Below are 25,996 nucleotides of genomic sequence, written 5' to 3' on the forward strand. Positions count from 1 at the left end.
AAAAACAAAATTCCCCACTTTCTTGTGCTTGTGGAATGAGCATGATTTATCTGGGAAGGAATTTGCCCTCAGTGTTGATCTCCTTAAAAGAGATGGGAACTAAAATAGCTACAGGCCACTTGAAAATTAACCAGTTGTCGTGTGCAGCGACGTTCCCCTCTTTTCCCCTTGTCCTAAACCCAGACTTTTATCCCAGCGTCTGTGTCAGTTCTTCATTAGCCGCTGCCCCTCGGCAGATCGCGGTGATGTGTGTGCACAGGGCAGAGAGCGGTATCGCTGTCGGGTGACTGCTAATTCAGTGGAGGAGCGGGAGCCCTGCTGGCACGGGCTACTGGGGCAGGAGAGCCATTCCCAGCTTGGCCCAGGCAGAGAGCTTCCCAAGAGTGGGAAAGAAGAGTTGTTTGGTAGGCAGGGAAGAAGCCAGCTGACACAAACTGCTCACCCAGCCAAACAACCAGGAGTGCAAATATCAGGAAGCAGGATTAGAATCACAATTTGTTGGCACAGACGTTATTAGCTTAATATAGTTTGTGAAACCTAAAGTGAGTTGGTTGGGGGGTGGAATGGGCCCAACCAACCACCAAAAAAACTCCCAAACAAAACAGTCTGTCTTTTGTAGGGTCATGTACAAACTCTCCCACACAGCCTGAGACCAAGTTTTGGATCGAGGCCTCAGCTTGGCTTTCATTTACCGGCCAAAAACGACGGAGCAGATTTACGGGGGGGCAGGGCTGGGTGATGCGAGGGAGGTTGTCTTCTCCTTGCGTTGACTGGGCTGGTTTACGTTTCCCTGTCTGCATCCCAGCTGTAGCTGCCCTCGCATCCCCATGCAAGGAGGAGGGGGATGATTCTTACTCACTTTGAAGAGCTGCTTGCCCCTGATGGGTGCCCAGGGCTGGGCACCCCTAGCACCTCTACCTGTCTGTCACCAAGAAGCGATATCAAATCGGAAACACCTAAGGTGGACAGGGCATGCCTTGGGCAGGAGAGCTGCTGAAGGCAGCATATTCCTGGGGAGCCTCCAGACAATTAGATGCTGTCCCAAGATGCTGTGATAAGGATGATCGTACCATCATTGTAAGGATGATGAGGTACCACACCATGTAACAGAGGTTTTATCAAGTCTTTTTACTCAGGTTATTATTCACAAAAATCTTTGGTTTAGTCTTCTGTTTAGAAAGAACATGAGTTCATTGAAGGGTTTAATGAACCTTTAAAGACATCACTGCAAGGACTGCCAAATTAACCCGCCAAAACAGCATTATTGAGCTCCTGGAAATTCATGAGAAGGAAATGTGTGTTTAATATACCTCATTTAACTCCTATTATTCAGAGGAATCAGCGGGTGTATTCCTCCGAAGTACACGAGATGCTAATGGAGACAGCGTGCAGTCATTCAGCTTGTGCCTTTCTAGAATTGAAGAAAAACAGTTGGAAAGAAAAATACTCTTTCTCCTCTCCTCAGACCCCTCCAGAGGCAAAGAGGGTTTTTCAGTCTCTCTAAAGATCCAGCATTTTCATTCCTTTCCACTGCTTCGACCAGCCTTTATCCCCCACTTGCTGCGTGCTTCATCGCAGTTCAGATGCCCCGTTCCAGCAAACTTCCCTTTATGCACCAATGCCTAAATACAGAGGTACTTATTTATGTGCTACTCTTGCAGTGTCAAAGTAAATACTAATAAACGAGTGAGTTCCTGGAGCACAGCTCAAATACCTGCCCTAAACAGCTGATTATTGCTGTTGTGGCCTCTAATGTCCACAGAAACAAAACCAGGGCGATGTCACTGGTGAGACGGGACAGGTCTGTGTGTGAAGCATGAGGCAGGAGACTTGGCTCACTCTCCTGACATGCCAGGGGCATCCCTGAGTCCATCTGACCTCTACTCTGCTCCTCTCCCATTTTGTGCACTTCAGACCCGGGCTGCAACCCCAAAAACCCTTACTGCCCTGCCTGCTCACCCATGGAAGCACCTTAACACCACACCCAAAACATCACCAAGCACTTAAACTTCTGCATGTGCCCCGAATTGTTACGGTTCCCACGGCCCCAGCACAGCATCTCCCCGGTTTCCCCACATTCAGCCAGAGGTCCAGGCTGAATTCCATTTTTTTTTCCTGAAGAAACTGAAAGCCACATCTTCCTTTTCCCAAGAGAGCGCCAGGGCTACCAAACTATTGGCAGTTATGTGTGAATGCATTATTTTACCCTGCAGATAAAGGTGCAGAGACAAATAATTGAAGGTTCACTGATGCTGAGAGCAGGATGCTATAGCATGCTGGGCTCAGGCAGGGTGGAAGGGGAACAATTCTGGTCTTTGCTTCCAGAACTGCTCCATCTGATGGTGAATTGATGTAAAACATATCCATATCCGTAAAAGTGAGAGCCTGGGTCTGGCTGAGAAGCTGGCCCTTTGCTCTCAGCTTCCACCTTGAGCACCAACTCCTTCAGTAGCATCACAGCAGGGTGCAAATGCTCACACCCAGCAACAATAACACCTTCAACACTGGAAGTGATTCACCTAAGTAAACCGCTCTACGTTTAGCTCCCGACATCTCTACACCAACACTGCGTCTCTGTAGTGGAACGTTTCTAACACTGTGGACAGCGCATCCCTGCCATATCCTTCTCTCCAAAGACATGACCCTGGGCAGAAATGGAGCAGAGAAATTGCCCCGCTCTCTTACAGTGAAAAAGGAATAGCTACAAGTCACCTATCAATATATTTTCACTGGAACATAGAAAATTGTTCTGTGGAAAGCCTGTCTGCGGACTGCGAAAACACTAAGATGCTGTTATCACACCAGCTTGAGTGCTTAGGAGAGTGATTGCATGAAACTGCCCGTCGCAGCCGCATCTGTAAGGGGCCTTCCCGACCACCAGCTCCAGTCCGACATCCCCAGGGCAGCATCCCAGGACCTGTGCAAGGCATTTAAAGTGGGGCAGTCTCTGTCCCCTCCTCCCCAAGCCTGGCACCGCTCCTGGATGGGGTCTGTCCTCCCACCAGAAATGCTGTTGGTGAGCCTACAAAAACCAGCATCGCCCACAGGCTTTGCCAAAGGGACATCCTCTGCAGAAACGCTTCTGGGCACAGAACAGTGAGAGAAGGGTGGTGGGAGAGTAAGAAACAGATCTGTATTGCTTGGCTTTGTGCTCCCTATGGAAAGGTGCACTGGGGAGCTCTCCCAGCTGGCTCGTGCTCACTCTCTCACTTGCTGATGGTGCCAGGCGCATGGAAGCAAAGGTCAGGATTGCAAACAGAGCTTTGCTGGGTGCATCCTAACATAGGACAATGGACACAGTTGGAAGAGAGAAAGAAGGGGGTTATTCTGCTCTTTCCCATAACGTGGCTCTAGGCTGTGCTAACAAGAGACAAGAACGCCTTCTGTAAGTAGAGCAGTTTGAAGCAATACTATTTCCCTTGTTTCATTAGACCTTCCTGTTTGACGCTGAAGAGGACAATCCTTCCTGATGTCCTGTATCTTCATGGCTCAGTACCCATGGCCCTTTCCCCCCCAGTTATCTTCTTTCCCCTGCAGGTATTTGCAGAGCAGCACAACCAGCAGCCGGTGAGCACAAGCTCCCCGGCCCCTCTGCCCTCCATTTCCCTCGGTGCTATGGGTTTCTGGAAACAATGTTGGATTGCTCCTGCTTACTAAATCAGCCCCGGTTTTTACAGCGCCATTTAAACTACTTCCTCAGGAAATTTCACAGGCACGCTGGCAGGCATTGATTTCAAGCAGAAAATATCCCAGCAGGAAACTTAAAAAGGAAAGATGTGCTGTAATTATATCTCTTCTAGGTTTGCAAGACAGAGGAAGACAAGATATAAACTAACAGACGCACCGAAGCTATAATGTTCAGTAATGCTGTAATTAATACAATCGAAGCTTTCAGAGCACTTTTCCTGCAGTCGGAGTTTCGAAGCCTAAGTGCACGGCTTTCCATTCGGTCGCGCACATGATCACAGCGGCGTCATCGCTAAACGGCACAGGCCACCTCGTCTCAGCTCACCCCAACCCAGTTAAACAAGCGCAAGCAATTAAATACCTGTGACAGCTTCTGGTTCACAAAAAGGGCCTGAGATGCAAGTCCAGGTCTTCAGTCAATTCCTAGAAATAATAAATGCTTTAATAGAAGAAAAATAACTGCACAATGAATTAATAAAGGCTCTGAAATGTCTGAAACTACTTCACACTATTACAGTAGACATTGATTTTATGCAGTGTCTTTGAAACTACCTTTTCTCAGCCAGTTTAGGATCTGCACACACACTCCCCCCTTTACTTAAATGGTGTATTTTTGCTTCAAAACATGGACGATTTATAAAGCACGGATGGTTTTTAGGGTTATAATTATTTTCAAGGGAAATTCCCGGATGGAGAAATGAGGGTTGGAGTGGGGGGGACTAGATTCACAACTTTTTCTGTTTCAGTGAAATTAACATCAGCATGGGTGCCCCAGAGAGACCAAGTATCCTGCCGTAAGTCCCATGAGCCTGCAACTGAACCCAGGTTTCCCATGGTCCAGACAGCATCCTACCTGCTGGGTTGGGCCTTCTCTCTAGCGTACTCCTAAGAGGCTGATGTCCTCTGGCAGCAGAACAGACATAACATGGACTGAAGGTCTCTTGGTATTAGTTTGCCATCTGCCTCTCCTTTGAAAGGAGAACCCCACTAATAAAAAGTGGGTCTCCTGCTCCTCCAGCGTCCCAAAGCCACCCCGTCATGTTGGACAGCAACGTGGAAAGCCCACAGTCAGGCAGTATGGCATAAAGATTTGGCAAAGGATTAACCCTTTTAGCCAAGGTCAGTCAGAACGAGATTGCAACCACAGACCACCCCACATAAGCTGCAAGTCGGCACCAGGAGCCACTGAACAAGAACTGTTTTCACTTTTAACAACCCAGGCTGTCCTTGAACTTGCGCTGCAGAGGGCAGTTGCCCTGCGGAGCGCTCCCAGCTCTGAGGCAGCCGGTCGGTCTCCAAAGTGAGAAAAACCAACACTTTCACCTAAAGGATGAATACAATGAGGATTTGGGTTTTGCTAGATTTTAACCATACTATTAAAAAAAAAACCAACAACCCCAAACAAAAAAACAAACAAACCACACTACCCAGTTCCTGCATCTGAAAATTTGTCAAGCAGAAACTTCAGTTTTATTATTCTAAACCTGATTTTGCAGGAGCATTATATAATAAGTAGTTTTTTGTCTCCCACTTCTGTAATTTAAAGCCTGTTCTGGCATTGCCACGTACACTCAGGTACAAATGCCACATCCCCTTCTAAAAGGGGAAAATGCGCTTGTGATTTTACATCTCTCCTCAGAGCAGGTTTACCTGTTTGCAGGGGGGAAAGTAAAAAAAAAAAAATCCTCATTATTGGCACCAGCAGGAAATTCAGGCATAACTTTATAACCACGTTTTATAGATCTGATCTGCGGGTGGGGCGTTCCTGGAGACACTCCTTTCTCACCCTGCGCTGCCTCGTAACTTGTTCCACTTTCCTCACCTCAGAGCTAAAGAAGAAATGAAGCTTTTATTTCAAGGCTCAGTTTTGCGTTATTACCAGCACAGCTATTTATACTCCCTGGAACAATAGCTGACCTTGGCCCAGCGCGAGCACTTGGATACCCTGCGCCTGCATTGTCCCGCAGCATTCCCACCCCGCTGCCTGCGGCTGCCTTCCCTCCCCAAGGCTGCCAAGCCCTTGGACGCAGGGTGGGGACATCACAGAAATCATAAACAAAGTGAGGCAAGCCACGACACTCAAGGTTCGACCCACAACACATCCGAAGCCGAGGAGAGGTGATTTCTCCCTGCCCCAGCAAGCACAGAGCAAAACTTCCCTGATGACCTCTGTAATGAGATAGTTTGCTATGTTATCAGCAAATGCTTCTTCAAACTATAAAGCACCCTTCTCCCTGGTAGTTTTCTTCCTGGAAAAGAAGCCAGTTGTCCTGGTTTTCCTCCTGGGTTATTTTTACAATAAGAAAACTGCAGTTAGAGAGGAGCGGGGCAGGCACCGCTGCCTTGACCCTGCAGCCTTGCAGAGCCCCAGCTGTGATCACGGTCCTGCTGTGCTGCAAGGGAGGGAGATGCTGCCAGCCCCCGCCGCCCTCGGACAGTCAGACAAAGCCTGGATCCCCTTGCTTGGTGCTTATCTGCTGGCCCTGCCCGGGCAGCCCTGGCAGGGCTCCTCGGCTCTACGCTGGGCAAATCCCCTGGCGTGTTTTCAAAAGCAGGGGTGTGGTGCGATAAAGCCAAGGCCGCTGGCCATCGTGCGGCCAAAGTGTCCAGCAAGGAGGGGTATGCGAGGAGGGGTGGCGAGCAAAGAGGAGTGTCAGAGATCAGCCCCAAAACAGGGGCTGCCCCTCCTTGCTGTGGGGTCAGACGGACAAACCTGTTGGTTTCCAACGCTACCTGCGGGGAGCAGGTCCAGGGGTGCAGGGAGCCGCCGGTCAGAGTGGCCAGAGGTGCAAGTGCTGCCTGGGGCTTGCTTTTGAGCAGAGATCCCCACCAGAGGGACCTCTTGCTCAGAGCTGGGGAAACCAGGCTCCAGCCATCCTTCTGGGCAGGCTCCTGCCCCAGGGTGAGCCACGGGCCGGGCAGAGGCAGCTCTCGGGCTGCGCTGCCAGTCTGTTTCTCCCTGGGTCAACACCCGGGTTCAGCTTTTTCAGAGAAGTGGCCTGGATTTGCTGGGGAGGGGGTGGAAGGCGAATGCAGGCAGCCCCCCATCTCCCACAGGCACAGTGGGGAGGAAGGAGGGCACCCCACACTTGCCTACGCTCCCTCGGCATGTGGCCATTGCGGCTACTGTGAAATTAGACCGTTTGAGGAAGTCAAACTCCTGCACGGTGGTGGCGAGGAGCAGCAGCCCTTGCTCCGAGCCCAGGCTCGGATGGATATCTCAGGATACAACTACCAAGCTCCCAGGAGAGCAAAGCCCTGCTCTCATTTTCAGGGAAGTGACACATCTTCCTTGTTCCGGCAGCAGCTGGGGGAAGGAGGTGCAGGAATGGCAAGGTGCTTTTGGCCTCATTTCTCGGCAAAGCTGCCAAGGAGCCACATGTACCTACCGCCAGAGCACGGAGACTTCAGCAAGTTGACAACTTCTGCTCTTCCCCATCCATCCCAAATCAAACCTCGTCGAGCAAGAGAGAGCGCACATGCATGGCCCTTGAGCTACGCCATCAGATGGCCCAAGGTCTGATAAACCATTCACTAGGAATCACATTCATTTTCTACCCGATTTAGACCAGACACTTAAATTTGCAGCTTAAATCCAAGGAGCAGGGAAACTTTTCATCCCCTGCGCTAGTATTTATGTAGGAATTTAATTTAATTCCTTCTGATTTTGGGACTTCCCAACCAGAGTGAAATCAAATCAGTACATTTTCATGAAAGCGTTTGAGAAACTGGATTCCCCGTCTCCCAGTAAAAAAAAAAAAAAAACATTTCCTTGCAGGATCTCCCTATCCACAGCTCAGAGGAGAGGCAGAGCACCCATCAGGCCCAAAGCTGAGGAGCCATGCACAATTAACCCTTCCATGGGCAGATCTGAGGCTGCACGGACCAAGAGAACTTTATCAGAGCAGCTATTTAAGGCTGAACGATTTCCTCCTCCCTCTCCTAATAGGATCCTCAGCTGGCACGGGGCCCGGGGGCAGGAGGAACCTGCCAAGGAAGCAGTTCTGAGCCACGGCCACTCTGCTGGGAGGCTTTTATTTCTCTCTAGCATGACTCTGAGTATAAATAAGCTCCGACAACAATTGGATTAGAGGTTAGATTGCCTCCCAAAATCCCCAGGAGAGCAGCAAAAACAACAAGGAGAGGATACGGAGCTGCCCGAGAGGCAGTTTGTGCCAGCACACACCTGCAGTAAACCCCAACCAGCCTCACAAACAACACCCAGCGGGTCACGTAACGCGGGGAGGATGGCTGGCCCGGCAGCAGCCGCCACCCCCCGTTAATATTGCACTGCTTTTTCACGTTAGCCTGGGTTTGCAAGAGCAGCCTTGGAGCAGAAACGCTGTGATGGAGTTTAATTGCTGACACTATTTGGAGAAGAGGTTTAGGGGCAAGTGAACACAAGCATTTATGTTTAGAAGCCTGCGATTAACCCCAGTTTCCAGATGGCTTCCTTAGAGATAGACTGAAATCACTGCTCTGTCGCAGCACGTACGCTGCTATCAGGCAGCAGCGGCATTGAATAACACTTTTAAACCCTTTCCCTGGAACTGGTTAAAGGGCAGAGGTTTCCTTCCAGCACCAGCCGGCACCTCCACGCAGGCCGGAGCTCCGACCGAGCTTTGCAGAGCTCGGTGTAAGAAGCTCTGCCGGCCGGGGCGGCGCCGGGCCGGGCCGCCGGGGCTCCGCCGGGAGGTGGCAGTGCTGCCGGCGCTTTGCCTGCGCCCCGGCTGCGGAGCCCCTGCCGCAGCCCCGGGGACGGGACCTCCGGGCCACAGCGGCAGCGTGCTGGGGGATCGGGCCTTCTGGCGCCTGGCCCGCACCGCTTCCGAGGAACCACCCCGTAAAGTCGGCATAACATCCTAGACTGGTTTGGTTGGGAGGGACCTCTAGAGCCCATCTAGTCCAACCCCCCTGCAGTGAGCAGGGACGTCTTCAGCTAGACCAGGTTGCTCAGAGCCCCGTCCAGCCTGACCTGGGGTGTTCCCAGGGATGGCACCTCCACAACCCCTCTGGGCAACCCCTTCTCGCGCTTCACCGCCTTCATAGTAAAATACTTTTTCCTTATATCCTGTCTAAATCTACCCTCCTTTAGTTTTAAACCGTCACCCCTTGTCCCGTCACAACAGGCCTTGCTACAGAGGTCACCCCCATCCTTCCTCTAGCCCCCCTTTAAGCACTGGAAGGCTGCAATAAGGTCTCCCCACAGCCTTCTCTTCTCCAGGCTGCACAACCCCAACTCTCCCAGCCCGGCCTCACAGCAGAGGGGCTCCAGCCCTCGGCACATTTCTGTGGCCCTATATACCAAATATAATCTGGTGTAACTACTCTTATAACAGGGACCTTAAGATTTTATGCCCATTTGCTATAGCAGCATCAGATGTTTTATTGTCATCCCAGGGAAGCATCCTTTTCCTTGCTCCCACAGAGACCAGCTGCAGGCAGTAAGCCAAGGGCTGATCCTTCCTCTTTCTGAAAACCCTTTTTTCTGGAAAGAAAGCTCAGGATTTTCTCAGGTCATCCTCCAAGAGCAGTAGTGGAAGCAGGGGACTTTTCTACTTCTGGGAAAGCCTTGGGGATAGGTGCTGGCAGCGCAGGACAGGAACACGGCTCTCCAGCCTCCCCCCAAGGCACTTCACGTAGAAGACTTGGCATGGTTAGACAACAGCTTGCTGGGCAGAAAGTACTTAAGCCCTGGGCACAGTATTAATTTATAGCTTGATAATAAGAATGAAAGCATAGACCATAAAACCTAAAAATGTTTTAAAATAAATCCTTATGCTCACAGAGAAAAGAAGCTAAAACCTTGGGAATTAAACCACATGAAGAGCAAGAACTTTCCTGTTGTTTAGGCGCTGGAAGCAGATGGACCCTGCTCTTGACTTAGGTTGGTTTTGAGGGTTTTTTGAACCATGAAGCCATAGTTACAGCCATGAAAAAACCTCTTACATTTTGGACACTGAGGTCCTGCTGATTTAAGGATTTTTGAGGATGGCCGGGGCATTTTTGACTCTTGGAAGGGGTTTGGCTGTGTCAAAATTTAGTTCTGTTGTTAAAGCAGGTTCATCCCTTGTACCCGCTGGATTGCAGCCGCCCCCTACCACATCTCCAGCAGCACCTGCAGAGAGGAGAGACTCTTACTGTACAGGGCTCCAAATTACCTCTTTACTTCCTGCCACCTCTCTCCGTTTGTGTTTTACCTTTTCATTCTTTTCCCTACTGTGGAGTCTGATCTCTCTGTGTTTCCAGAGGTGCCTCCTGCCACCCCCACTAGTCCTTTCCTCTGCTCACCTCCCCACGTGCTGCCACACAGGCTGCTGCTGACCAGAGCTGCCCAAAAATGCTGACTTCTTCCTCCACCCCAGCTGATATTACTGAGAAGAAACCCAAACCTCCAAAGCCACCACAAGCAGTTCATCCCATCATCACAGACCTGATAACACAGAGCTACTCTGTTCTTGTATCGCATCGTCCTCTTCTGCACATCGTTGCATCTTCAGTGCCTGCTTCACTCCTAAGCCTCGGGTTTAGGTGGCATTCTTGTGCTTGGGAACGTTATTCCCATCTGCTTTTAACTAGATTCCATCAGTTGTTGGGCTGGTTTTGTCCACACCTGATTGTACCACACTTCAAACATGCTCTGAATACACCATGAATCAACTGCTGATATTTTTTTTACTATATAAATAGTTTTGCTGTGGAGCAGTTTCCAATTATGATAAAAATGGTAGTCCTAAGTGGTACCTCAAAAAAGTGGTAGTCACCTATATGCACAACTCCACCTGGTTATTAATAAGCTTTGTGCTGACAGCAGAAATGCTTAATAATTGTATGGTAAAATTGTCCCGCAGCCTTTGCAAACAGCTTGTGCTTCCTTGCATAAGTGGTAAGGCCCAAAGCAAGCAGCCTTTCCACGAAACAATGTTTCCAAGAAACAATGGCTGCAAGCTAAGAATCACAAGTGTTCTGAATTATGTGCAGATTAATTCTCATATTGATGTTAGGGGGGGTTCCTTTCTTGATATGATCATTTCCTTTAACTGCTGAACTTGGAAGGGAGCCGTTCCCGTTGCCATTGTGCAGGGCTGTGCCGCACCAGCTGTGGGGCGGGTGTTTTCAGGAGGGCTGCGTGTGCTGTTCCTGCCTCTCCTATTCCAAAGGAGCCGCCGTGCCCCCGGGTTTCATAGCATGGAAAGGGGAGCCGTTCTGCAAACAGCAGCAGTGACCAGCCCCGGCCATGCTCTGCTGCCCGGCAGAGGAGGAAAGCCCCCGATATCTCCCTTGGTTTTGCTGCTCATGCAGGGCAGTTACTGGGGTTGGGTGCTGCTCTGTGATTGTGACAGCCCCGTGCCAACTCCCTGCCCTTCCATCTTGTGCGGTTCCAAGTCTTGCGCTATTTAGGCTTGGCTTCTCCTTTCAGGCAAAGGGCAACTCCCCGGCAGGCCTTGCCCAGTATCCTCAAAACACCCCATCCTTTCCTGACCTGCCACTCGCTGCCTGTTGGCAACATCGAGTTGGACTCAGTGATCCTTGTGGGTCCCTTCCAACTCAGGACGTTCTATGATTCTATGTCCCAGCCTTTTACCTTTCCTCCCTGGCACCACCCGGGTCCCTCTGCAGCCTCACAGCCTTCGCGCAGCAGCGCATACACACAGATGCTGTTTTGATGGGCGATTAAGTAACATCTCTCTGCAGCAATCTCCAGGCAGCACCACAGCAACATCTGCTTCGAACCCTGTTTTCCCAGTGCCCCAGACATGATTTCAGCAGAAAGCAGCGTTTCATCATTAGCAGAAGCAACGATGCTCTGAGAATTACGTGCCTGCCTCATCGGGCTGCTGCTGATTAACACCCCACAGTCTTGGAAGAAACAGTTCAACAAAAACCAAAGAGCTACAAAGGGAAAAATATTCCCTATGGCCAAGCTGAACTCCCACTGAAATCCCCGTAAGTGTTTCCAATGCCTCCAGGGGGAATTGGACCAGCCACTATCCAGGAGACAACCTAAATATGGATGAGATTCCTGTGTGAGTCATCTGTATATACAGCCAAATTTAGCTCCTTTCTCCAGTGGGTCTTTTGACTTGTCGGTGCTGTTTGTGTGAGGAACTCTCTCCTTCTGTCACCTCAATACTTCAATGGCCAGACACCTGGCATCACACACAGGGTGCTTACCACAGGCTACAGAGCACGAAGCATCCTGACGTTCTGCTTGAACGTGAATTCTTTTTTCCTTCATGTCAACCTTTGCTTATGAGCATCACCTTTCACAATAAAAATCCGTTCCCTTCATTTTGAACTAGCACATCACCATGAAAGAGAAGCACGGTTTCAGAACACCACATCAGTTTGTAAAGGCATTTTGTTAGATGACATTAAAATAAATACCTGCCCAGACTCACTTCCCAGGGAGCCTGCCCAGGAGGAACGCTGCTCCCCTGGGACCTCCAGCAATGCTCTAGGCAGCAGCTGTCAGCTAGCTCTTGCCATCCTCCCTCACTGATAACTTTGTCTAACCACCAACAAAAAGAGCATGGAGTCTAGAAAAGAAAAGAAGTGTGGAAGTCATACTGGAAAGGGCTTTCAAAGCCATAACACAGCACTCAGCTGTTACCTGACATCTGAACCAGCAGCGACAGAGAAGGAGCTACACCACCACCTTCATAGATTCAGGCATCCGAAAGTCATTAACCAGTAAATTCCGTAGCTGGAGATCTTAAACATTTTTAAAAGAAATAAGAAGCCTTATCTGTTAAAAGGATTTAAGCAAATTGAGGCTATGACAGCTCTTTAAGAACACCCAGATAAACAAGCAGACATGGGAAGTTAGTCTTCCAGATCCAAATCCACCCTTGTCTCCTTTACCAAACTGCCACTGAAGCCAGTTTAAGGGGATTTAGGAGAACCTGATGTGTTTTAAGAGAGAATTGCTGAAGACACTGGCAGAAAGAAGAACTGCAGTAATGAGAGGGAAGCCCTTTAGAAGCAGCGAAGCCTCCCTCACACCACGTGTTTGAGACAGAGGAACAAACAAAAGCTGTAATTACTAGAAGGAAACATTTACAGAGCCAGCAATTATCTAATTAATATAAAAGCGGATATATACAGGACAGACCTGAGGACAAGCAGCAAGGTCATGTCCCCAAACTGGCTGTCTATAAACAGAGCATTCTGCCAGAAACTGAGCTTTCTGGTGTCTCATAACTAGTCCCTACTTTGAGGGATTCTTCTGGGCAGACAGTTTGTGTTTGTTACTGTCATTCAGTGCCCTGAAAACAGCATCACCTCATTTGCCTACCTGTGGACTGCCCACCTCCACCTCGAGCATATCGCGCCACAGCCAAGGTTTCGACCAGCCACATCCCTCCCCTTTCCAAGGCCCCAAAAGGACCTACGACTTTAAAGACTCACAGAGCCAATGCAAAATGGGATGCTACCAGGTCACGGCCAGCGATACCTTTCAACAGCGTAACAGGACCGCATCCAGAAGATGAAAGAAAAAGGCTTTGTCTGCTTAGTGGATGTTTTTCTTCTAGGAGACAGGAGAGTGGGGCTCGGTTGGATGCCTCCCATGCTTGAAATACATACACTCTCCATTAGGACCTGTCCAAACTTCATTACACTTCCACATTCCTTGGGTTGGTTGGCCAAGTGTAATCCTAGAATGTGTTTAACGCTCCCATTTTCGTAGGCTACAGCCAGAGGCTCAGTGTTAACGTCAAAGATGGTCATAAGGTCATTCACGCTATGGAAACTGGGTGTATAAGGGCTCTCTGTTGCCTTCCATGATCATCTTCCCCACACATGCCAATGCTTTTGCTCTACATTTCTTTTCTTGGTGTTATAAACTAAATTGTCCTCACTCTGAAAGATGAGCGCGCTGTTTATGGTCTCTGCAGTTAGTAGGAAAACATTAAAATATAAACATTAATGTAATATTACCTCTGAAAGTGTCATTGAGCAACAGCTGCTATTTTTCCCCTAAGTGTAATTTTCAACTTTTCAAAATTCCATTTAATTTATAGCAACAAAATTAGAATCTAAATAACTAGGGAAATTTCCCTTCATTTACAATTTTTCCACTTTTTAAATTGTTTGGCTCAAAAGCAGGCAGAGATTTTCTTATCAGTCTTCCATGCTTATTGTTAATTTTCTTCCATAAACTAAACTCCAGACGTCTTCCCTGTAAAAGCATGCCAGAATTTACAGTGGCACCAAGCTAAAGTAATAATTCCTGCAGAAACTGAGCAGATTTCATTACTGTCAGCATGTTTTTCACATCAGAGAGAAAGGTTGGACAATCCAAATGTCACATAAAAGGTGGGATCATTTTACTAGGAGAGAGGGCTGGAGGATCTCAGTCCGCTTAGTATTTTAGCAGCTATAATTCCTCCTCCAAGGCAAAGGACTGAGCTGCAGAAATCTAGAGACAAAATACTGAAACAAAAGCTTTCTCTTAATTTCAGCAGAAATCGGACCAGCACAGGTATGCAGAAATAAGCTTGTTTTGCATCTCTTTCAGCTCTTACAGAAGGTTTTGGCATCCCTTTTAGCTGAAGCAGACTATTGCCATGTAACACAGGTCTGCAAGGAGGTTTGCCAAACTGAGGAAGACACTAATAGACCTTCAAAAGAGAAATCCGTCCTGGGGGCCAACATCTAAATTTCTCATTAATTCTCTAGTCGCCTTGTGCAGCCCCCAGGAATTCATCTAAGAACTCTGGGGTATCGGGCATTTATCTTTAAATCAAATCCTATCCTATCAGCCCCCATTCACTTTATTTTTTAAGATTATTTTTAAGCAAGTCTCCTTTCTCTCTCTCTCCTTGCTTTCACCTCCTCTAAACTCTTGTTGAATGTTTGGGAACAACAAAACTGGGTCCTGGTGACTGGCAGTTTCTCGGTCTGTGTGGAAGATTACAGCACAGGAATAGCAGATGGCAAGAGTCCTTCTTTCTTTAACCTTGAAATACATTCTGATTTGGAGGAATTGCAGGAATAAAGCAAACAGCAAAATAGAAAACAAGAGAATATAGGAGAAACGCAGCACACGCTGGGGAATACAGAAATAAATCTTTTACCCTCACACAAGAATAGAGGCACTTTCAATCTGCAGTCACTCGTGAGGACAGGCAAATTCAGGAAGGCTCCTTAAAAGCGAAGAGCCCCCTGTTAAAAGACGGAAAGGTTTCTTGCCCCAGGTAAGGCCCAGATGAAAGACAGGCAGCCTCTAAAAAAGTCTTGAGGGGCTTCACACCTTTGAATCGTTTTCTGGCAAGAACGGCCAGAGAGGTTCCCAGAGACCTCCATCTGTCCACACCGGAGCTGAATTTGTTCCCCAGGGTTTATGTATATGGCATTGCGGAACCACTGGCAGAAGGAGGACTCAGGAGATTTTTTTTTCCATTTACCAGCCCACACCCATGTTCTTCCACTTTTCAATGGAGTAACAGGAACTCTACCAAGTCCTGACACTGTTACGTAAATGAAAATCATCTTAATTACATAGTAACAGACATATTTATGTTGATGTTTATCATCTGATGAAGAAAAAACCTGAAATTTTAGATTAATAGTTGAGTTTTGAAGGAATTCATGACTATACCATCAGTACTGACGCTGGAAGAGGTCCAGTCCTAGAGACTAAGGCTCCAGAGTGCCTTAACATCACTACCAGTGATTGCTAGAAATGTTAAATTAGGAGTCAACTGGTGCGTGCATGGCCCATGCCTGGCTCTTGGTCTGCGTTAGCATTCCGGATTGCACAACTGATGGTGGAGTAACAAAACCGCATGGAGAACCACAGCCATTGAAAACCATGGGACCCAGCCAAAGGCCTGTGCTGTTTGGTTACAATAGGAACAGGATATTTTCTGAGTAAAATCAGAGGCAAAAGCTTTCTTTAAGACCTCAGGGTCACGCTTAGAATTTAACGTGTTCACTACAACTAAGGAAAAAAAAAAAGGCACATGGTAGAGCAACATTCAAGAACCCTAATGATGGTACTACACTGCTTTTGTCTTTGTTCCTCATCACAACATGAAGTAGTTCTCCATAAATTTTTTTTTTAATTCTGAATTAGATGGAAAAAGTTTCAAGTTCATATGCAAACCATTAGCCACATCTTTTTTTCACTAACACCACATTCAAAACCTTTTGTCTGACATCACTCCAATGACCTCATTGTTTCCCTATCCATTTCTGTTCGGCATCCAGATGCACCAGACTCCAATCCCTCCAGCTTCCAACAGCCAGCAAGAAATAGAGGGGCTTTTGCAAGAAGAGGGGAGTCTAGGACTCTTTCCAGGAGGTTGGGGAGAGCTGTCCTGGTGTGGGGAACCACGGGGAGCAAAGGGAACTGGAGCAGAAAGAAAGATGGTGCTGACAGACCCATGCTTACAAGGCAGAGTCCTCTGCTCAGAACCTTCCCCAAAGCACACGGGAAAGGGAACCTGCAGCCATTGGCTGACCTTTGAGCCAGCCCTGCGGCCACCATCTCTGCAAAGCCAGGTGAGATGTCCTGGATGTCACATCATGGCCGAAACCTGGCCCAGGCTGGTCTCTTCCCTTCTGAAAGGTGATCCTGTTCAGATCAGCCAGACCTCTGCAGAAAGAACGAGGTGACCTGGGACTAGCAGGGCTTGGGTCGAGGCTCAGTGAAAAATCAATCCTGATTCTGCAGGGTAGAGTGAAGGCACTTCTACTTAGTACGGAAACGTTGGTTATTGAGGAAATGGGTCAAGGTACAGTAGCACATTTAAAACAACTTTGCAGATGGTGAGTAGGCTGCAAAGAAAAACCCAGGATACACAATATTATAGACAAAACGAAAGCTTGAAACAGCAATAAATTTAAGGAAATGATTTCTGAAATCCCTAGACTGTCTGCATACAGTCTGACCATATTAAAATGACTGTGCTCTTTCCACAGCTAAAATACTTGACATGCCTGAAGAAACTTTATATAAAAAGGCAAATAAACTTGCTTACATTTTTTCTCTAGCAAAACTGCCATTTGTTCATTTGTCGTGGCACTGTGCTGTTAGCGTTGGCACAGCGAGCCATTTCCATTTTCAAAATGGAACAGAAAAGAGGAACAGGTAGTGGGAGAGACCCTCCCAGGAAAACCACACAAAAGTGTGCAAAATACCCGCACAAGCAACGTTCTGCAACACCTACCTCTGCTTCTATAGGAGAAACTTTGATGCCTGGAAAGGACAGCCAGTGCAACAGGCATTTCCAAAGAAGAATTCTAGTTTCTTTAACTGGGATTAAAATTTGCAGTTTTGTGTGAAGCACATTCATGATCTCCCTTTCCAAGGGCTTCAAATAGATAATCTTTTTCCATTAGCTGCTTACCATTTGCAGGAGATGGTTGCTTTGGAGAAACCAGCAGTATGCCAGAAGCTTATCCAAAAGGCTAGAGTTTGGACATGAACACAAGAAGGGAATAGCTTTCAGTATTAAAAAGACATTTTCCATTAATATTTGGATGTCAAGTGAGTAATTTCAGCATGTGGAAGCTACTGCTGGGAAGGGATGTTCATGTGTTAGTTAATGAACAAAGGTTGTCTAGCCCATGCAGCCTCTCTGGAACGGACTGGCTGCTGGAGATGGGACAAGTGGAGCTTGACTCAAAATAATATGGCCTCAGCCCAGCCTCTGCTAATGAGTCATTTTGATCTGGGAACATTTCTTCAGTACAGCTGCCTTCAGATCCGAGTGTTGACATGCGTGGTCGGGGTCTTCAGAGACGTAGGAGAGTCAGACACCGTTTCCAACATCCCCTTCAAGAACAGGGAGTTCAAGTGCTCCAAGCATCAGGCTCTGCATACAGAGCTTCTTACTCAAGCGGCATGAGTGCTGGAAATGGCCAAATCCTCTCTGTAAGTTTGTTCTTCCCAAAAATACCTGCATCCACAGATATTTCCTCACAGAAGTTGGAGGGAAAAAGTGTGCGAATATTCAGTGTCTTAGATACTTGATTCTATGAAGCTGAGGACTTAGCCACCTGTCTGCAAACACTGACTGACAGACAGACAGTTCAAACACTGGTAGCTCAGCTACACTCCAAACTTCCCTGACAGCACGTGGCTGTGTTGTACAAGCAATGCTCAGCTGGCTGCATCAGCGCTGCCCCTCAGCAGGAGACGGGCAACACCATCCTCTGAGGAAGGTGACCACCCACAAACTGGGCAGCCACCTTCAGTCTGAGGCCTCTGATTGCTGGCTCTGCTCACCACAAAAGTGATTGAAAGGTTCTGGATGCCTTCAGAGACCTTCTGGGTTTCTGCTGGTACCGAGCTCCCTAGAGAAAGGTTCTGGTCAGGGAGACTGATGGAGGAGCACGCACAGGCAGTACGCTGGGTGTTTTCCAGAACTGACACGCAGCATGAAGGATATTGTTATCATCACAACAAGCAAAGGAGGGAGGGACTGGAACAGAGAAGGGAAAAAATTTTAGAAATATTAGAGGGACAAGTTGTGCCAAGGGGGGGGGGGGGGGGGGGGGAAGCAGGCATTTCTGAGGTGAACACAAGAGGAAAGGAATGGATCTTACAGAGAAGTGGAATGAGGGAAAAGATACATTGGTAGATACTTCTCTGAAGGCAAAGCTGCTCTGACAGCCCAGCAGGGAGGTTGCTCCTCTGAGGATTGGTTGCTGAGCTAGCCTAACGCGATGTTTAACACGCTTACAGGCTGGTTGGGCAAGATGACCTTAAAGCAAATGGAGGCAAGGGAGAGGAGCCAACGCCTGTAAATCACAGGTGAGGAAGCCAAAGCCTAACAACACAGACTCAGCAGCAACAGGAAGAAGAAAGCCACAAAGATGCTCCACAGGTTCCCAAGCTTTGTATATTTGGACTGAAAGCTACTGATGCACACCCAGCAGAACAACTTGAGGGAAGCCACAGGATCCCAGAGCAGCCACCTTGGGACAAGAAGTCTGTCTGTAGGATCTCTGGGAAAAGAAGAATCCCATAGACACCTTAACTGGAGTCAGTTCTTTGCACCAGTGACAGAAGGGAGGCTAAGGACCTGCTCCCAAGCAGCAAGAGACCCCTGGAGACTAGGAAGACCCATTTTAAGAAAGTTTTGCAGCTGTAGAATACTTCGCAGCTGCCCTGTGGCAGACCAAGGCCTGCTCTACCAAGTGTGACTTAATCAAATACTTTTACCCTTGCTCCCATGATTTAGCGAATGTAGGAGTAGGAAGAAAAAAACTCAAGTACCTCCTACATTCATCCAAACCTTCCATTTTCTTCTGACGTTCTGACGTCCCTTCTCCCCCTGGCCTCCCAGGGCCAATAATATTTCCATGCCATAAGCTGGAAACAATTAATGCAGAGACAACAGAAAAACATCCTTTACAGATTAGTTCACATAAGTAATTGCATTAGCATTCTCAGCAAAATTGCATTGAAGCCAAAAGGCTCCCGGCTTCAGTGACTGCAGGTGGTTCCAATTATAGTCACCCTCTTACAAGTAAAAGTACAGGCTTGCTGCAAGTGACAGTGAATCTGCTCCTACACTAATTGCGTGGCACAGTTATGATATATTTGACTGCCAGAGACACGGCTGTCTAGTCTCCAGAAACAGATTACTAGAACCAGAAGAATGTGGATGGAGTTTATAGTGAATATAATTATACCACTACCTTACGGCAGTGGTACGTTTTCTACCTAACGCTCATAAAATGCAAGGCATCTGTATGTGCAAAATGTAGGGCGATGGAGAAAAAATTCCTCATTAAAACCCAAAAGATGAAACACAGAACAAATTCCAGAGTCTTTGCCAGCATTAAGCTAGCAGCAATTACAGCCACTGGAGACCAAAACTTCACCGACGTCTGCATCCCATCGGCACAAAGTTGCAAAAGGACAGGTAACGGTTCACAAACAGGCCTTGTGCCACGGTTTGAAAGGCCATGCTAACCTGAACTTACACTTTCTATCTGGATGGAGCTGCTGCTGCTATAGCCATAACAGTGGTGTTACAGTACTGTATTATATATTTAAGTACATATATTAAGTACTTATCTATTTATTTAGGCAGCTTACTTAAATGGAGAGGCAGATTTGCATGGCTGACAGCACTAGCCAAAGCACTTGCAGCTGAGCATTGTCTGAAGCATGATGCTGAAGTCTATGGCTGAGTTTGATGCAGTCAAGACAGGGTAGGGAGGGACCAAACCAGAAGCTGCCTCCCACCTGCTCTCAGCAGGCAGGGCCAGTGCCATCAGGTGCACTGCTTGCTATCTCACATTTGCGTATCGCTGTCTGCATTCTGGCCCTGGGTAAAAAGAACGAGGGAAACAGAACAGAGAGGCATGTTTCCACAAAGTGGGCTGGAAGTAGGTAACTCAAGGCTGTGTCTATGATTAGATCCCTGCTGGATGAAGGTCTTTTGGAACAGCAGCACTAACACGTCTTTGCTTTTGGACCAACATGGGACACACACAAGTCACCAAAAGGCATTACCATTAGGGCCGAGTCAGCCCAGTAAGCCATTTATGGCATGATCCATACAATTAACAAGCCCAGAATTACTAGGACGTGGGTGCGCAGGCCGCTGACTTGAGCTGATGGCCAGTATGCTCTCGCCTCTGAGCCTGCCATCCTGTGCCACAGCCAGAGCTGCATGTTGTTGCATGGATGTGAGTACATTCAGCTGCAGCTGAGCCTTGTTCCTTCTGGCAGGTCCAGTTCTAAGAGTTGAATGAGGAATTTGATTAATTGACAAGATAAACTATTTCGAGGGGCTGTCCCACTCTCAGCAGGACAGCATCACTCAGCTAAGCCCCCAGCATGGAGCAGAAAAGCCATTCTTTGCAGAGCAGCCCAAAAATGAGGAGTTAGTATTTCTTCCTCTTTTCCATCCCTCTCTAATCAGCTGCCATTCTAGTGAACAGCCGATACAGTCCCAGAAGTCAGGGAAGAAAATAATTTTGAGGTAAGAGTCATTGCATTAGGGGTGAATTATTAGAAGCAGGGTGTAAACAGGCACGGTACATTGTAATGCATGTGGGGATTTAATCAAGCTTAATTTCCTCTTCCACTCTTGCAACTGGGAAGAGTCTGTTGAACTGTAAGAGATACCTTGTCAGGTTTAAATATGTTAATTCCTGCATTGTGGAGCCAAGAACAGATGTGAACCCATTAACCTCCACCTGTTGTAAATCTCCAGCAAGTTCTGTGTGCTCAAGTGATGCCCCATGACCAGCCCATCGAGCAATGCTTAAGTCAGGGGAGATCCTCTCCTCTGGACTCCAAGAGCCTCCTTGGGCTTTGTAAGGCACCAGCCAGCTCTGATACTCCCTGAAACGCAGCTTACAGCACTGCCCAAGTCTATATGAGGAGCTGGGAGACATCTTGCATCTCTTGGAGGTGAGGAAGCTGCACCTGAGGTATGGGTGAGCTCCTCTTTAGCCTAAATCCAGCCTGAAATACCAACCTTCAGTTTTTTAAGTCAGTATAAGCTATGCTGTGATGGTTGCCATCTCTCTTATCAAAAACCCACCCAGAATACGATGAGAAAGTTTTCTTATCATCATTATAGTAAGTTTTGGGTTCAATGAATCAACATTTCCCATCAAAGAAGGATTTTACTGGAAAATTCCTAAACCAGATCTAATTTGCTCTTAAATGTAATAAAAATTCCAGGCTAGATCTTCAAGTGCAGCAGCTCCAGCACCCGAGGCAAGGTGGAGTGATGCCACCTCAGCAGGGGCTTGGCACACAATACTTTGGCCAGCTACTTTCCTCTCACTCTTTATAGACATTCCAGCTTGTCTTTACCTTAAACAACCCGATCTGCATTGGGCAGCTGTAATATTAGACCTATAGCTTGCTCCTTTTTTCACGTCTTGCTATTCAAGCTGTTGTGGTGATCTCTCACTCTGAGGTGTCTGTAATCTTGTGCTTGGCAGTGGACGGTGCAGGCCAACGTGTTCATGATTCAATGTTTGTCTTGGTCTGGAGTGAATCACCTTGGCCTTTCAGGACATGGTTATCTACTGCCATGCGGTGTTCTCCCTCAAACCCTGCAAAAGAGGCTCTCAGCATCACTCTGTGCCTGTCATTCCCTATTAATCACATGGAGGTTGGGAAAAAAAATACCAGAATACCACCCTTAGTACTTATTTATGCTAAGATAAATAAAATGTAAAAGAAAAAAGATTGGTTAGTAGTCAGGCAATGCCCATCCAAGCTGATGGGCAGAGACTTAAAAGTAATCCGCAGCCCAAAGGCGTACAACACCACATTCTGGGAAAAAGAAAGTTCCTTCCAAACCATGTTCTTATTTAAAGCTTAGTGGTAGGCAGCCTGAATTTTCTCATCAATTATGCAGAAAATGGATTTAATTGCTGGCCTTTCAAAACTAGACTTGTAAATGGACCTCCTTGTCACATCCGTGGCGTCAGACCGCAGCTCAGTTGCTTTGTCTTGCATCTGCGTGTTTAAGATGTTGCTGAATCCCTGTGGTCAGAGGAAGACATTGACCGTGGAGACATCTGAACCTAAACAAGAGTCACGGGGCAGCAGACAGCCAAGAGCTGATGCTGTTCCAATGGTGCTGATGCACAAATGCAGGGAAACACAGACCTTGGGTCATCTCCTTGTCTACGCAAGCAAGATTCACACCAAGGCTTTGAGCAACCATTGGTTAAAGCCATCGCTAATGCGTCTGAAAAGCCATACCTCTGGAGGGAAGGTATGTGTGGAAGCGCAACCAGTTGAGTACCCCAGCCTCACACTGTTAGATCTGTATCTAAGAGTGCATCAGAGAGCTCAGAAACTTACCCAGGGGCAGTGAAATGCCTTAACCGCTTTTTCAAGCCTCGCTTGGTGGCACTTGGGGCTCTTAAGCATTAAGAAGGGAGACAAAACATTTCTCTCTGCTAAGATGTGCCCCTCCTGACTGCCTACACATCTGCAGAGGCTCAGAGGCACATTTCTTTCCCACTCAGTGTCTGGTTTAAATTAGACTCAGAAACTTGTTCCAGATACCAGAACATGGAGAACTCGTGACTCATGCTCCGTCATGCCTATTCTGGGCCAGGGGAGCCTCATGCCTCCTATCAAGCAGGGAAAGGAAAACCCAGTGAACCTTTAAAGGCTACAGCAGGAGGGTGCTGCAGCGACAGGGAGCTGCCAAGGAGTCCGCACATCATACTCATGCTCAGCCAGAACTTGCAAGCAGAGGTCAAGCCTCTGATGCAGGTGATTTAAGGTCTAGGATAGATAGTCACTTCCCAAAACAGGATGAACACACACTTCTGAGCAATTCCCAAGGGGAAAGCCGCTCAAGCATGGCAGACTGTGCCTTGGCAAACCTGGGCACTGAGGGAGATTCTATATTAAAGGGAGCTGGAGGATTGGTTACACGGTGACAAACAACTAGCGAGATATCCTGTTTAAAATTCTTGTGATTGAGAACATTTAAGTGGATACTGTCCAAAGGTCCCCACCTTTTCGGCTGCTAAGGTGGCTTTCCAACTGCTGAAAAATTCAACTTAGTTTTCCATATAGTATCTGCAGTGACAGCATGATAAAAAAAGAAAAAAGTAATTGCAAAGGGATGTTTTCTCTTATGCACAGGCAAAACACAGGCAGGATTACTGCTGATACCACCTGCCTCTGAAGGAAGGAGACCGAACCCTTTCTTTGGCCCCATGTGCATCCTTCCAGGGTGCCTGGGTAACAACTGAGAAAGACCAAACCTAAAAGCCAAAAGTTCAGCAGCAACTTACAGAGGCGATCAGCAGAATGGAAAGTGGGATTTCTAGGCATAAAACTCCTGCAGTTTTCTCATGTAATGGATTTCTGGGTAGCGAGCTGGCAATGTAGCACACCACATTCCCAGAAAGGATGGCAGGCACCTCTGAGCACCATGGATGTCTCTGACCAGCCAGCCAGCAGTGCTCCCCTTCATCCCGCGCCAGGCTGAGACCTTCCTTCATCACAATCTCATAATAAAATCAAGTGCTCGCAGGGCTGCCCACCTGGGTGCTTTATTTCCCCCAAAATTAAACCAGATAGAGTCCACTCAAGTAGAAAAGCTATGAATAAATTTGCTGCTAAACTCTACATTTTATACTGTAATAAAGCCTTCCTGAGATCCTACTATTAGTTGCTAAAATTTACAGGAATCCTTAAAGCTTCATTTCCTTTATATTTTTGCCTCTTAAAATGTATGCTGCTCACCAAATCCACCCAGTGAAGTGCAATTCAGCCTATGCACTGATATAGCCAAGCTCACTGCACACCATTGACTAATTTCAAAGAATATTAGCTCACTTAAAAAGCAGATAAGGATTTGCTACCAATAGCCAGAACTTAAAAACAAAACAAAAGTTCTCTTTCCATTAAGGTACCCTAATAAACAGAGTTCATTGAAAAAAGGAACCCGTAAAAAGATCTGTATGTGAAGGTGGGGGTGGTAAAGACTGAGTTCTTTGATAATTCATTCTTCAAGTGACTCAAGGTTTTAGATCTTTACTTCTCCACCTCATTTTGAAGATGCTTGGACTTAAGGATATACAATTTCAGAATTAATATGCACACTGAGAATATTTCCTTCACTTCATCTCTATTTCGATACCATTGACTATGAAGTGACATGAATCAGTTTTTAAAAGCCTAATAGTGCCCTTTGCCTGAAGATCAGTTTAGTAGATCCATGAATGGCAGAAGTTGTTTAAAACAGATAATTCCACTGAGGTTTAGTGTTACATTTTTCCACGTCTTAGTGTTCCAAAATATTGTCTCAATACCAAGTAATGAACAAGCAGAAAAAAAAATCCTAGAAAGAAAACCTTGAGGGGAAAAAAGCCTAAAACATGAAGTGCAAGACAAAACAGGGCTCCTTTCCCTCAGGTGGCTGCTGCTCCAGCCTCATCGCTTTCCATTCAAGTTCTGTAATTTTTCCTCGAAATGACATTAGCGAACAGCTTACAATGCCACCCCTGAGGTGGATAGCTACCCTGAGAGCAGGTACAACACCCGCACCTTTCCTCAGAGCTTCCCAATGGCCCTTCCCCGCTGTGAGACAGCCCCAGTACAGAGAGTGCACCGTTACGCGGGGCTGTCACGTCACGCAGCGCCAGAGCCTGTGCTGAGGTATAACCCCATTTGCTCACGTAGAGCCACCTTCTACATCACTGTGCAGGCATACGGCTTCTAGAAAATGGACTATCTGGAAGGGACCGAGACTTCAAGAAATCATTAAATTCTCTCAGGATATGGAACAGTGGAAGCCTGTTGCTATTTAGACTTTTATTTTTTTAAAATACTGGTCTTAGCTACAGTTTACTTTTCCCACTTAGAAACGTGGAAAAGTTTGTTCAGCTTAAAATTTCCTGTTTGGCGTTAGCAGCTGCTGGCTATGATACTTATAAATATTTCAGCAGACATTTCTAGGGGAATCTGGTTACAATTAAACGACGAGCAACGCAGCTCTGCAGTCCCTCCCTCCCTCCCAGGCAGAATTCGTGCCACCCGAGGTTAGCGGCGGGAGAAGAGGGGTTGCTGCTCGGCGAGCCGCGTGTGCTGCAAGGCAAGCGTTAGCAGCCAGCAGCGTAACTTTAGGGGACCTGTGTTTAAACAGGAAAGTGAAATCGCTTGTGGAGTCCAGATATTGAAGCTTGGGAGAAACATTTGGTCAGCAGGCCCGGGGCCACCTACTCTGAGCATTACTCGTTGCACTTCCCTTAGAGCATCCCCAGGTTGTACGGTGTAGAAACACGCTTCCCCCTGCTGAGCATCCCTCCCTGCCCACCAGCCCCATATACCCCAGTATTTCATGCTCTCCCTGGTATGCCCAGCATCATTTTCCCCCAATTCTTGTTAATCTGACCTAAAGCTAAGCAAGTCAGAGCAAAGGGCAGAAGGAAGATCCCAGATGAAGACAACCCTTTGATTTCCCAGGCACATCAGCCTATAGCTTTCTGAAGCATTCACTTCTGCTGAACCAAAGGCAGGTTATTTCTCCCCAGGTAGCCAGCACCTCACTTCAAGGCTTCACAGGGCCAGTTTCTTCCCATCTTTTTAAAATAGCCTCCAATATGATCTAGACTGCTCTGGGCCTTAAAAAAAAAAGGCTCCAAACATCTCAGCATCTCCTTGGACTTAGCAAGGCTTTAGTACAGTTGAGGCACAGCACCCTGCTTAAACATCTTTCGACACTCAGTGCCATCACCCAGTGACAGGCAGAGGAAGAACAGGTGAATTCCCAACGAATCAGCTCACTGTGAGGAGTCAGGAAACCCAATAAACAACGAGGCAATGGTATTGCCTCAGAAACCACTA

This window comes from Phalacrocorax aristotelis, chromosome 8 (assembly GCF_949628215.1).
Source record: "Phalacrocorax aristotelis chromosome 8, bGulAri2.1, whole genome shotgun sequence".
NCBI lineage: Eukaryota > Metazoa > Chordata > Aves > Suliformes > Phalacrocoracidae > Phalacrocorax > Phalacrocorax aristotelis.